Source organism: Protopterus annectens, chromosome 11.part0 (assembly GCF_019279795.1).
Source record: "Protopterus annectens isolate FY-2018-M chromosome 11.part0, PAN1.0, whole genome shotgun sequence".
NCBI classification, from domain to species: domain Eukaryota; kingdom Metazoa; phylum Chordata; order Ceratodontiformes; family Protopteridae; genus Protopterus; species Protopterus annectens.
The window spans coordinates 1,226,885,131-1,226,898,371 of NC_056745.1; the positions used below are offsets into that span (position 1 = coordinate 1,226,885,131).

The 13,241-nt window shown below is 41.7% G+C and overlaps 1 protein-coding gene across 5 annotated transcripts in view; it reads right to left on the reverse strand.

Moving 5' to 3' along the window:
* SHANK3 (SH3 and multiple ankyrin repeat domains 3) overlaps window positions 1-13,241 on the reverse strand; it is a 7,266,504-nt gene that overhangs the window by 1,898,664 nt on the left and 5,354,599 nt on the right. The gene's annotated exons all lie outside the window — the stretch shown is intronic.

Consider the following 13,241-nt stretch of genomic DNA (forward strand, 5'->3'; position numbering starts at 1 on the left):
TGAGCAACTGGACTTCTTTCTATTGGGGTATATTTGATTTGCAATGGGCATGCTGTTTGGGTGTCCAATCAGCATGCATTTTTGAATATAAATTGCCATTTATTGTATAATTGCTTATAGAACTGTCTTCCTTTCCTGAAGACAGCAGAGACATTTGATGCTCATGTACTCAGTCTCACAAACCACTCCTAACCTCCATCTTTGAAGACTTCAGCAGATACAATAAATCACCACTTACTTTGTTTCTTTTTTTGGCTCTTGAACTTGATAGCACGTTTTCTTTGGAAGATGTAATCGGGTTAGTAGGAGATTGTAAAGGACAGATTTGATAACGGCATCTCTCACACCTGTATGCCTATTAAAAACTCCCTTACAATGCTCCATTATTTCAATTTTGTTTGCTTTGTTTCCCATTAGATGTGTCGAGCATCCTTAAAAGCAAAGGGAATAAGGAGCATGTGAGTATGAATCACAAATGATCCTTTTAGCCTGGAAAACCACTTAGCAATTTAGAGCAAAAGCTGACGGACCTTATCCTGATACCGTCTTTGTACCTCAGACCTTCTTTTCAACTTTTTGCATTAAGCTGCTGGTATTATTTCTTCTGCTGACATAAAATGTCATCTTGTTACGTGCAGAAGGATCCCCCCCTCTTTTCCAGGTGAGAGAATCTGGAGCCTAGGCATCAGCATCATCAGACTATACCTGTCACAAAGATGGTAGGGTTGCCACCTATCTGTTTTTTCTGGACTATCTAGAAATAAAAGCAATTCTACAGTAATCTGGAACACACTGTATAAACTCTAGTTTTCTATTTTAAAAAACAGACTACTGCAGTTTGTTAAATCTTCAATCCCACTTTGTTTTTATTTAAAAAAAAAAACATCCTTAACGCAATGCAATTGGGAAGGAAACCAGGAAAAGAGAGTGTTCCTCTATCCCCGATGTGTCCATCACATCATGAAATGGATGTAGTGTGGCAGAGGGGAAGAAATAGTTAGGGTTATGGGAGGTGCGAGGCTTGTGACTTTGGTCTGGTTTTTGCCACAGTGAAAGTGGCAACCCTAAGAGAACCATCTCACAGTCACCAAGTTCAGTAACCCCCTAAGGGATGACAGTCATGAGTCTCCTGCAGTTTCTTACAACATTATTACCAGCTGTAGATAGGTAAAATAGAGAAAGCAATACTGTGGTAAATCACAGGAACAAAACTACTAACAGGTTCTTAGTTTGCTACAGCATTAGGTAATAAACTAGTGACCAAAATAGTAACAGAAAGGGACCATGAAAACCTGTTGAATAAAGGGAATTGCGCTAAAATGACAAAGTGGAGTAAAGAAAAATGTACCTCTCAGTCTCCGCACTTTAAACATCATTACATCGCCTTTAAAAATGATAGTAGAGGTTCAGAAAGAGGAGCACTTTCTTATTTTTTAGAATATAAGGTCTATATACTACACCCAATATAGTTAGTGATAGGAATCTTTGCATAGGCTGTTTATTTAGTTTTTAAATGTATGCACTCCTAAGCAGATTTGACTTTATGAGGAATCTATGAAAAGCAAGGGTAAATCTGAGAGCCAAAATCGTTGTGATATGCCTAAACCATAGCAGTTGAGAGATAATGATGAAAACAATCCCAGTTTACAAAGGTCTGTGGAGTCCTGTACTGGAAAAGGTAAACACAGAATACCAGTCAAGAGGAAAGGGGCTGTAATTTTGACACCTACGGATATGCTGGGTTAAGTGTACTGCTTGTTGAGGAGGACTTTACAAAATGCGTGGATACACCCTTTCACATTATTGAATAAGGATGACCGATCTATTTTTATACTGTAACCCACTGTGGGTGTGCCCCTTTTAAGGGGAAAACCCAGCAGCACTTTCTGGTTAAATGACTTGCTAAGAGTTAAGTAGGTTTCAAGGAAAAATTAAGGGCAACAAAATCCAAAACTACATGTTCAAACTTGTAGCCTGAACCTTTGAGCTAAATTACAACACGATGTTGAGACAAATTCCAGTAATTGTTGAACAATGTGAGGAAACAAGTCTGTACAGTTTAATATTTCAAGCTTTTAATGAGAAAAATAAAGGAACATTTTTTTAACTGAACTAACTGAATTCTTCACTGAAGTTTAAAAGTGAATCTGTACTGTAGGAGAGTGAAGAAAGCTGAAGGGGGAGAGAGAGAGAGAAAGAGAGGGAGAGAGAGAGAGAAAGAGAGGGAGAGAGAGAGAGAGAGAGAGAAAGAGAGGGAGAGAGAGACAGAGAGAAAGAGAGGGAGAAGGCAAGAAAACAGGCAACAGAATAATGTCATCTGAGTAAGTGGCATGCTAAAATGACATTAGCATGCAAAACAGCAGTTTGAATACAGCATGACACATGTACCCATTTAAAGTAATTCTTGAATTAAATATGTAGACTGTAGCATAAGAAACCTTTTTGACATGCAAATGTTTCTTTACTTGGTTTTGCATGAAAATGAAGGAAGTAGTTCCAGTAAATGAAAAGAAATAATCCGGTGATAAATGTATGCTGCTGACTCTGTTTCCTCCATAAATTTGTGGATGTACAGATTAAACTTATACGGAAAGAATATCCTCTTTTTAACTGCTATATAAACTGAAAAAAAGAAAATATTATTGCATTTTTACTTATCAGTGTACCTGAAACAATGACTTACTGCATGAAGCCCAGATGCATAGACATTTAGTGTAAAGAGCCAAAGCTATGTAAAAACATTACAAAATCCTCAATAATTTGTTTCAGACTTGGTCCTAGTTAATGTGGTATGGTCTGATGAGTCCCAATCCTATGCAGACTATTTCAGGGAAGTTGAGAAGGAAAAAGTACAGTTGTGTACACTTAATATAAATGTAGATGCCCGAGTGTATTCACTGTTGCAGTCATTACATTTGGTTTATCTGCTTGCAGGTAGCCCTCTGTCGGCCTGATTAACAAAGTCTTGGGTCCTGCATCAGTTGCTGTCTCTTCTTCTGTGACGTCAGGTCGTCAGGGGTATAAAACATGCAGCCAACGTCATTACCTCACTTTTTCTCGCCCCAGATGTCAGGTGCCCCCCTAATGGGAAGCAATTAAATCTATAAATATAGAAGGTTATACCTCAAACAAAAAAGCAAATACACCATAAAGCTTATAAGCATTGAAAAGGAGAGAAGAGGTATAGCCAAACGAAGTCAGGGGGCTGGAGGGAGGGTAACCAGGAGTGCAACAGTGAATACACTCGAACATCAACATTTATGGTAATTGTACACAACTGTACTATGTTTTTCGTGTTTCATTGTTGCAGTCATTACATTTGGGTAGATTCCCAAAGCTAAGGATAGGAAGAGGAATTTAGATAGCATTAGGACCAGCTATAATGCCCTGCAAAACTGCAGTGGCAAAGCCAGCTCTGGATTTAGAGAAAATTGGCAAATGGTAATGCTTGGTTATAGTATGTACAGAACTCTGGGTAGCAGCTTCTAGGATGTCCCTGGTAGGTACTCCTCTGACAAAGGCTGTAGAGGTAGATGCAGCCCTGGTTGAGTGGGATCTGATCCCCTGTGGGATAGGTTTTCCATGGTGTTATAGCAGAAGTGAATGCAATGGCCTATCCGGTTGGAGATGGTTCACTTTGAAATAGCCTTCCCCTCTGTCCCTGCAGCAAATGTCACCAGCAGTTGTTCAGATTTCCTTTGAGGTTTAGACCTGTTCAAGTAGAATCTAAGTTGTCTGTGCACATCTAAGGAGTGCAGTATCTGTTCCCCTTGGTTTTGTGGATTAGGAAAGAAGGTAGGCAAATTAATGGACTGATTAAAGGCCACATTGGATACCACCTTTGGCATGAAAGAGGGATTGGTCCTGAGGGACACCCTGTCCGCATGAAAGATGATGAAAGGCTCCACTGCCATAAAGGCCTGTAATTCAGATACCCTTCTTGCTGAAGTGATGACTAAAAGGGAAGCTGTTTTCCAAGAAAGGAATTTTAAATCTGCAGTAGCAGCTGGCTCGAAAGGAGAAAGGGTGAGTTTCTCCAATACAAAGTTAAGGTCCCAGGCTGGAGTTGGAGCTCTGCTGGGTGGTCTTAAAAATTTTTGGCCCCTCTGAGGAACTGCTTGAGCAGTGGAAGAGTAAAGAGGGGAGGTTCTGTGTTATAATGAGCTGAAATGGCTGAGGCGTGAATTTTTATTGAGGAAAACGACAGGCCCTTGTGAAGCATCTCAGTTAAGTATTGTAAAATCTGAGGTAAATTGGGTACTGGTGTGCTTATCCCTTGAGAATGGTTCCAGGCACAGAATCTTTTCCAATTTTCAGCATAAGATTTTCTAGTACTAGGCCTCCTTGCCTGTAAAATGACATCCATCACTGGTTTACTGAGGGATGGTAAAGGAGAGCTTAGGTTATTAGCCAGGCTGCTAGGTTCAGTGTTTGAAGCTGAGGGTGCAGAATCTGGTTCTCCTGCTGAGACAGTAGGGTAGGAGTCTGAGGCAGCTGCCATGGGGCCAACAGTGACACACTGCATAGGAGGGGGTACCAGTGTTGGCGTGGCCAGGCTGATGCAATTAAAATCATCCTTGGTTTGTCTTGTTTTATCTTAATAGTACTTTGGAGAGCAGAGGCAGAGAAGGAAAGGCATAAACTGATAGTTTTTTTTCAGCTGAAGGACAGAGCATCTACTTTCCAAGCTTGTCTGTGGGGAGTCCTTGCACAAAATTTTTCCAATTGATAGTTCTGAGGGGAGGCAAACAGGTCTATATATGGGCTCTCCCATTTGCTTGTCAACATGTTGAAAATCCTTGGTTCCAGTTTCCACTTGTGTGGGTCCATAAGGGTTCTGCTTAGTCCATCTGCCAGTGTATTTAGTTTTCCTGGCAGGAATTGAGCTTGTAGATGTACTTGGTAACTCAAGGCTGTGTTCCACAATGCCATGGCTAGTCTGCAGAGGGGGTAAGAATGTGTACCCCCCTGCTTGTTTATGTACCACATAACAGTAGTGTTGTCCGTCTTTAGCATTAATTGTCCTGGAAGAATGTGGTCCTTGAAGGCTGTCAGAGCATTCTGTACAGCTAACATTTCTTTATGATTGATGTGAAGGTGCATTTGAATTGGGTTCCATTTGCCCTGAATGCACATCCCTGCCAGGTGCGCCCCCTCCCATGCATAGTCTGATGCGTCTGTTGTTAGGGTTTTGGCGGCAGGGGGTAGTGTGAATGGTAGTCCCTTGTTTTGATGGCAGGCCTCTGCCCACCAAAGGAACTCTAGGCATAGACAAGGAATGATAGGAATCATTGCTTCTAGATCCTGAGAATGTTGACACCATAGGCTTTTTAGATACCATTGTAGTTTCCTCATATGCAGTCTTGCATATGGAATTAGAAGAATGCAGCAGGCCATGAACCCCAAGGCTTGTAGTATTTGCCTTGCAGATATCAGGGTTTTTTGTGACCACTTGTTTGAAGTAGGTTGTCAAGTGAATTTGTTTCTCTGGCATGAGGAAAGCCATCTGGGAAGTTGTATTCAAGCTTGCTCCCAGGAATATAATTTGTTGACAGAGTGCCAGGTGTGATTTCTTTTCGTTTATGGTATACCCCAGACAAGTTAGCACCCTTTGTACAAAGCCAGATTATTCAAAAGTATGTCCTAGTTTTCTGCCTGAATTAGACAATCATGCAGGTATTGGTATATTTGAATATTTCTTTGCCTGCAAAATGCAATGACTGGAGCTAGGCACTTTGGCTTATCTACTGCGCCCAGGGTATTCACAAAGGGCAGTGCAGAGAACTGATAGTGCGTGTAGCCTGCTTTGAAGCATAGGTATCTTCTGCAAGATTTCCTGATTGGGATGTGCAGGTATGCTTCCTTTAAATTTAGTGTTGCCAACCAGGCATCTTTGCTTAGCATTGGAAGCAACTGGTGAAGAGTCAGCATCTTGAATTTTGGAATCACCAAAAAGGTGTTTAGAGTAGGCAGATCCAGGATAGGACTCCATGAATTGTCTTTTTTGGTACCAGGAAAAATCTTGACTAGAAACCTTGTCCCTTTTCCTCTTCTGCTACCAATTGAATAGCCCCTATGCTTAAGAGAGAGTACTTGCTTTTGGGCCTCTGCCCACTGCTTTGGAGGTAGATCTGGCCAACCGCTTGGAGATGATGACGTGTGGAAGTGAAATCTGTATCCTTAGGACACTATATTTAAAACCCATTTGTCCTGGGTAATGAGTCCCCAGTTCTTTGCATGAAGTGCAGTCTTTCCCCCCAAAGGGGCAGTCAGTTGAGAACTGCTTGGAAGTTTTAAAAAGAAGTCATTGAGACAGTTTACCATAGGGGGAGTTTTATTACTCCCAAATTTGGAAGTGGAGGCCCCCCACTGCTTAGTCCTGTGCGCCCCCTGGGACTGAAGCCTGGGTGCTCTGCTGGATCTGGGTTTGGACTGAGAAGGTCTGGAAGAGGCAGAAAAGGACCAATTATTAGAAGCCCAATGCCTACTAAATCTTGGAGGTTGTACTTGTAAAAAGTCTTTAACAGTTTGCACAGATTTAGCCTTTTCTTCCATCTTTTCAAGAACTTCTTCTGCCTTGTTGCCAAACAGGTGGCCCTAATTTAAGGGAGCATCCAGTAATTTCGCTTTAACATGATCTGGCAAGGATTGCTCCTTAAGCCAAGCATGCCTTCTAAGTACAGACCCAATTACAGCAGCCCTGCAAGATGCCTCTAGTGAATCAAAACCACACTGCAATGTATGTTTACCAACTTGTTCAGCAGAATGCATAAAATCCTTTAAATCCTTATTTTCAGCACAATCAGGAATCAACATAATTTTCTGTTTAAGCAATCCAATAATATGCAGCTGATACTTTAACATATGAAACTGGCAATTCAAGGCCCTAATGACCAAAGTTGCAGAAGTGTATACCTTCTTAACCCATTTATCCAGCGCCTGGAGTCTCTATCAGAGGGGGTAGGATTTTTGGCAGTAGTAGCTTTAATGTCCTTGGGTCCCTGTGAAATGGTTTCAGGATCCGCAGTAGGATTTTTGAAAAGGAACTTGTGAGTATCAGGAACCCTGTAATATCTATCAGATTTTCTGGAAGCAGGAGGTAAAGAGTCAGGGGTCATGCTAGATTCCGAAAAGGCATCATCAACAATGTCTAGTACAGGAGGTATAGCTAAAGACCTGTGCTGGGGCAGGAGTAAGAAATCCCTAAGCCTCTTTTTAGAATCAGAGAAATCCTGACTTTCCCAACAAAAAAAGCTCCCTGAGAGTATGCAAGGTTTCACCAAAAGAGAAATCCTCTGGGGGGAAGCAGAGAGAATAGAGTCCTCACCATCAGAATCCTCATAGGTAGGTAAGGGTAAATCCTGGTCATTGGAGGAAACAGAAATTTCAGAATCCTAGTCAGAAGTTTCATAAGCAAACTCAGTCCTAGGTCTCTTAGAGGGGAAAGGTTGGCTTCCCCTGATTAAAGTAATAAGATCTTCAGTCATTCTTATCATTTGTTCTTTAGGCATAGAGGCCTGACCATGTGGTCAGGGTGTCAGTTTTCTAGGCATGGTTCGAGTTTTAGGCCTTGAAGAAGAAGATGGCACCGGTTTAATATGCAAGTCAGTAGGCCTAAATACACCATCAGAAGCCGATGCCTGCACAGTGGCTCTGGACCCATCCAAGGTAGAGACATCCACAGGTTCCACAGTTGAAGCATCTCACAACATACCAGACTCCAAATGGGTCTCAGTAGAGGCCTGTGAATCTGAAGTAACGGGTATCAGGGGCTGCAAAAGCACCTCACTGCATACCGGTGAACTGGGTGGCCTGTCTCTGTCTTTATCTTTGCATTTCTTCGGAATGCCGGTAGTCAGATGGCTTACCGGAGACATATCAGGATAATTGAATGGAGCACCAAAAAGTTTAGAAGTGCAAATATACCAACGATGGATAGTTGTTGGTTTAAATAAGGCACAAAACCAACAGCAAGGTACATTGTGGTCAGGGCCTAGGCAAGGAATACAGTACGAATGAAAATTTTTATGAGGTATTTGCTTCCCACAAGAAATGCAATTATTTACTTTTACTGACATCGGTTTAGAGCAAGAAAAAGTTTCCCCAACGGGGTACTTAGCTTTTAGTTGAAGTCTTCGGCTCTGAAACTCGAAAACGAAAATTTCAGGAGTCGGCCAACCGGCACTTGTGAACTGCATCTGCTTCGTGCATTGCACGGCAAGAAAGACTGATGTAATGATGTCGGCTGCATGTTTTATACCCCTGATGACCTGACGTCATGGAAGAAGAGACAGCAAGCGATGCAGGACCCAAGACTTTGTTAATCAGGCTGACTGAGAGCTGTCTGCAAGCAGATAACCCAAATGTAATGACTGCAACAGTGAATCATGAAGAACATCAGTAAATTTAAAGCCCTGGGTGATGTGTGGGCTTGTTTCCCCCATGCACCTTGTGAGTGTTCTGCCCCGCCTCAACCCTCTTGATGAATATAGCTGACCCTAAGGTCATCTTGGAACATAGCCAGTTTTCTTTGAAACAGTCCGTCATGAGTTAGCACTTGCTAAAATTTACATCAGTGGTGCACAACCTTTTTGTGGGGAGAGACACTACACAAATTCTTAATGCATCTGCGGGCCACCTCAAAACATAGTAAGTTATTATGAGTTAAAAATGGGTACAAGTGACTGGCATTTGTACTTAAGACAGCAGTCATCAAATTGCCTGTTTTCTACATCAACTTTTGTATTTAACTTTATTCTGGCTTGCAGCCATGACGTATTACAAACTCTTGCAGAAAGTCACTACTGTTTACAGACTACAAGTTATAAACAACAACAAATAGTTACTTCAGCTAAAATTAGAGGTGTGCGCAACTCCAGTCAATTAGGTAAGTAAGCATGTGCTGGAACGTTTGTGTGACTGGAGTAAGGCATAGCATTTTTTCACTTTTTTTTAAATTTTTGGTTACTCTCTGGTTGCTGGATGGTGTTGCGTAGAGGGCCAGATTTGACCTCGGGGCCATACGTCGTGCACCACTGTTTTATATATATATATATATATGTATATATATATATATATATATATATATATATATATATATCATTCACAGTATGTAGTATATTCTGAGACAATTATCCTTCCCTAAAATGTAACCTCTCACTGCAAAAACTGTGCAACATGAAAAAGGGGCACTTCTGTAGTGAATACAGTTGCTAGTATTTGGTTCATTAGACCTAGCAGGATCAAAAAATAGTAGTATCTCTAATTTTAAATACGTGTACACTATGTATATACTTTTTGTATTTAAGAACATCTCTACCACATTTTTATGTTGTTTATTCATTCAGAAAGATTACACTGTGTACATGTAGTTTACACTTTGTGGTAACCTTTATGAATCTTCTTCGATATTTAAGGCTGAAAGAAATCATCATCATCATCATCATCAGTCCCTTTTTCCCATTTACTTCTACATGGGGTTGAAGTATCATGTTAACTGTCACCAGCTCTCTCAATTCAGTGCCACATTCCTGCCTTCTTCAACACTCACGCCTGACTGTCACAGATCTTCTTTCACACTCCATCCACCTCTTTGCTGGATGTCCTCAGTTCCTCTTACCTTCTTCCTGTCTGTCCCAAATCTTCCTCACCAGACTGTCTTCTGCTTTTCTGCACATGTGTCAAACCACAGTAATCTGTTCTCTTTGATCTTTTCTGCAATTGGAGCTACTTTAGTTTTTGCTCTTATGTCATTATTTCTTCGTCTGTCCCACAGTGTACATCCTACCACCCTTCTCAGACATTTCATTTCCATCACCTCTAGCTTTTTCAACTGTTCTGCCTTAACTCCCCAAGTCTCTGTATCATACAGTAGTACTGGTTGCACAACTGTCTTGTACAGCTTACCTTTCACTTCTTTGGCATTCTTCTGTCATAGACTACACCTTACACTCTATGTCAGTTGGCTGCAGCCCCTCTGATTCTAGTCTAGCTTTGACCTCTTCATTCAGATTTCCCTTATCCTCAACTACTCCTCCCAGATACTTGAAGCTGTTTACCTGTTCCACTATCTTCCCTTCCATTTCTATTCTCAGCTTCTTCTGATTTCCCCAATTTGCTGCCATTACCACCATCTTATCTGTGCTTGGTTTCATCCCATGTGCCTTCAGTTTTGCATTCCATTCTTCTATCCTTTGCTGAAGTTCTAGCTCAGAGCATGCCTGTACTGCCACATCATCTGCATACAGCAGCTTTGTTGATCTGTCCCTTTTGACCTGTTTGCTAATGTAGTCCATAACCAGTATGAACAGCAGTGGGCTCAGAGCTGAACCCTGGTGTACACCCACTCCCACTGGGAACCCCTCTGTGAGGCCAAACACTGTTTATACTTGAGTCATTGGGTCCTGTACATAGCCTGCACTAATTCTACCAATGTTTCTTGGACTTCAAACCACCTCAGTACTGCCCAGGTCAGCTTTCTTGGGACCTTGTCATATGCTTTCTCCATGTCTAGGAATACTCAGTTGGACTCTCTCCTCATCGCTAGCTTCTTCTCAAGTATCTGCCTGCATTCCACCACCAGCTTTCCTTATGTAACTTATTTCCATACCTGGCTTGGCCACATATCTTTTCTGTAGTCCTAACACATGCTGTTTTAGGCACTGCCATTCTTGTTCAGCTCCATCTATTTCCTCCTCTTCTTGGGGTGCTAGAGCCCTGAGTAATTCCTTGAACTGTTGTACTTTCTCTCCAGTCAACTTCCATGTCTTCAGTTTGGTCTCTGTTGACCTTAGAGCCTTCTCTGACCACTGCTTGCAGCTGATTGTGGCAACTAGTGGTTTATGCTGTAGGCTGACTGTTTCACTGGGGATGACTTTGCAATCATGGATTTTACCCCAGTGTCTTTTCCTTACTAGGAGGAAGTCTACCTAAGTTGCATATTGGCTACTCTTATACCTGATCTTGTGACTGTCTCTCTTTCTGAACCATGCGTTTTCTACTGTCAAGCCATCTGCCAGACAGAAGTCTAGAATGGCTTCTCCTTCTTTATTCCTGTTGCCCAGCCATGTGGACCCAGGCAGTCCTCATATCCTGTTCTGTCTTTCTCAATATGTGCATTCAAGTGACCCATTATCAACACCAATTCATGTTGTCCTGCTGTACCTAGTAGGCCCTACCCTGCCACTGATGTCTAATGCATTCTTTTTCTCACTATCAAAACCCTGCTGTGGGGCATGAGATCATGAATACTACCCTACACTAGAGCCTAACTACTATGAGTCTGTTATTAATTCATTCTGATGATATCCCTCACTGCCTTCTGAAGCCTAGAGTCTAGATCACTTCCAAGCTGCGTCCTGTCAGTGAATCTACATTAAACGTAGCAATTCTCAGTTCATGTGTGGCAGCAGGTTGGTTGGCTTGGTTGGTTTTACATCCAGCTATCACTCAACAGAGCTATCCCAGGTAACCCGGGCTGGGCAACTAGATACTGGCCGGCCAGTAGCTTATTGACCCAGGACTGCTGGGCTTTATGGCGGGCACATACTGGCCAATAGGGGCACATATACCCCTCCCACTGTTAGCAAGGGTCCGTGCCGTAAGGTCAGAGTAGGCCATGTCCTCAACCCACTTATCACCGGTAACTACCTATGCCCATTTTGGCGACATTAGACAACATGACTGAATCACCTACAGCCATATTTTACACCATCAAGTGGCTAGCCCTGCCACGGCATGCAGTCTGTGATCCATGCTCTCCTATCTTGATGATACTGCGCACCACAGTAGATGCCCAGAGCAGTTGGTCTGTATAACTCTTCTCCCCATAGGGCACCATGTAGAGTCTGTGCTGCTCCCCACAGCTGCATTCATTGGTGAGTTTGCGAATGCAATATACACAGGTAATTCAGATTAACAAGTTAACAAACATGCCTTTGGGATGTGAAACAAAAAAACTATAGTACTCAGAAAAACTTGTGCAGGTAAAAGAAGAACATGGGAACTGCCCACAAACTTTAACTGCAAATCAAAGACCCTGGTGATGTAAGGCAGGGAAAAATAGCAGACATGACAGTGTACATTGCAGCACCAAGTTTTTGTTTGACTACATTGCAATTAATGGTCATAAACACTAACCAAGCCAGAAAAAAAGCACGCAGTGGAGTACAGCATGGCCAGATGGCTCTTAAAGAAGAGAAGTTTTGTTTAAAAAAGTTAAACAAATGCATTAAGAAAACTACAAAAAAAAAAAAAAAAAAAGAGAGAGAGAGAAACTTAAAAATTAAAGTGAACTCTCCATCTGTGATGCCATGGTATGTATAATTCTGAAATAAAATTACTGCAGAAATACTGAATGCTCTCAGGTTACGACACCATCCCTGAAGCAAATAAAGCATTTTTAGAACACAATATGATCCTATATTGAGTTACTATTTATAGAAACTGAGTAATAAATGTACTGTATGGTCTAACACAGAAGTAGCAGTCCAGGCATCAGTGCATGTTTATCTCTAACTCTCCTTTACAACAAGTGAATATAATGGCAGAAATTTGCACTCCCTAAGGTCAAACAACTCTGCTCACAACCAGATACTTCTTCGGTATCTTACACACTTTCCTCCTATTCCAAAATGGAGCAAATTACTTATTTCTTAAGAGCTGACATTCCGCCAAAATGGCCTACTCTCCCTCCCGGAATGACTAAAGCAGGCTGTATCAGATTACCAGTGTGATATGAGACTGTCACTAGGATTCATTATTGCCTGCACTAAGGGCGTACCATTCTGAGTGAACAGACAACACAAGCACAACTCACAGCTTCTTCCTCCTAATTGCAGTTTTCCTACTGATTTTCTTGCAGCCTAAACTATCAAGGGGGATTTGTAAGGGTTACCACAAAGTGTAGACTACAAGCCACTTAATGTAATATTTCTGAGTAACTAGAAAGTACAAAAAATGTGATAGGGATGTTCTTGAATACAGATAATACACACTTGGTGTAGGTGTTAATGAAACTGGCCTCATGTGTTTGTTTATTTATCTGCTTTTGGTAATCATGATCATTGAATGGGCAGGGTCCATTTTCATCAGACAGCTGGGGGAGTAAACAAAATAATCCCAAATAATGCACTTTGTAAGGATTCCTTGTCATGCAGGACAATAAGAGAAACAAAGGCTGACAGATACACACACACACACACACACACACACACACACACACACACACACACACGCACACA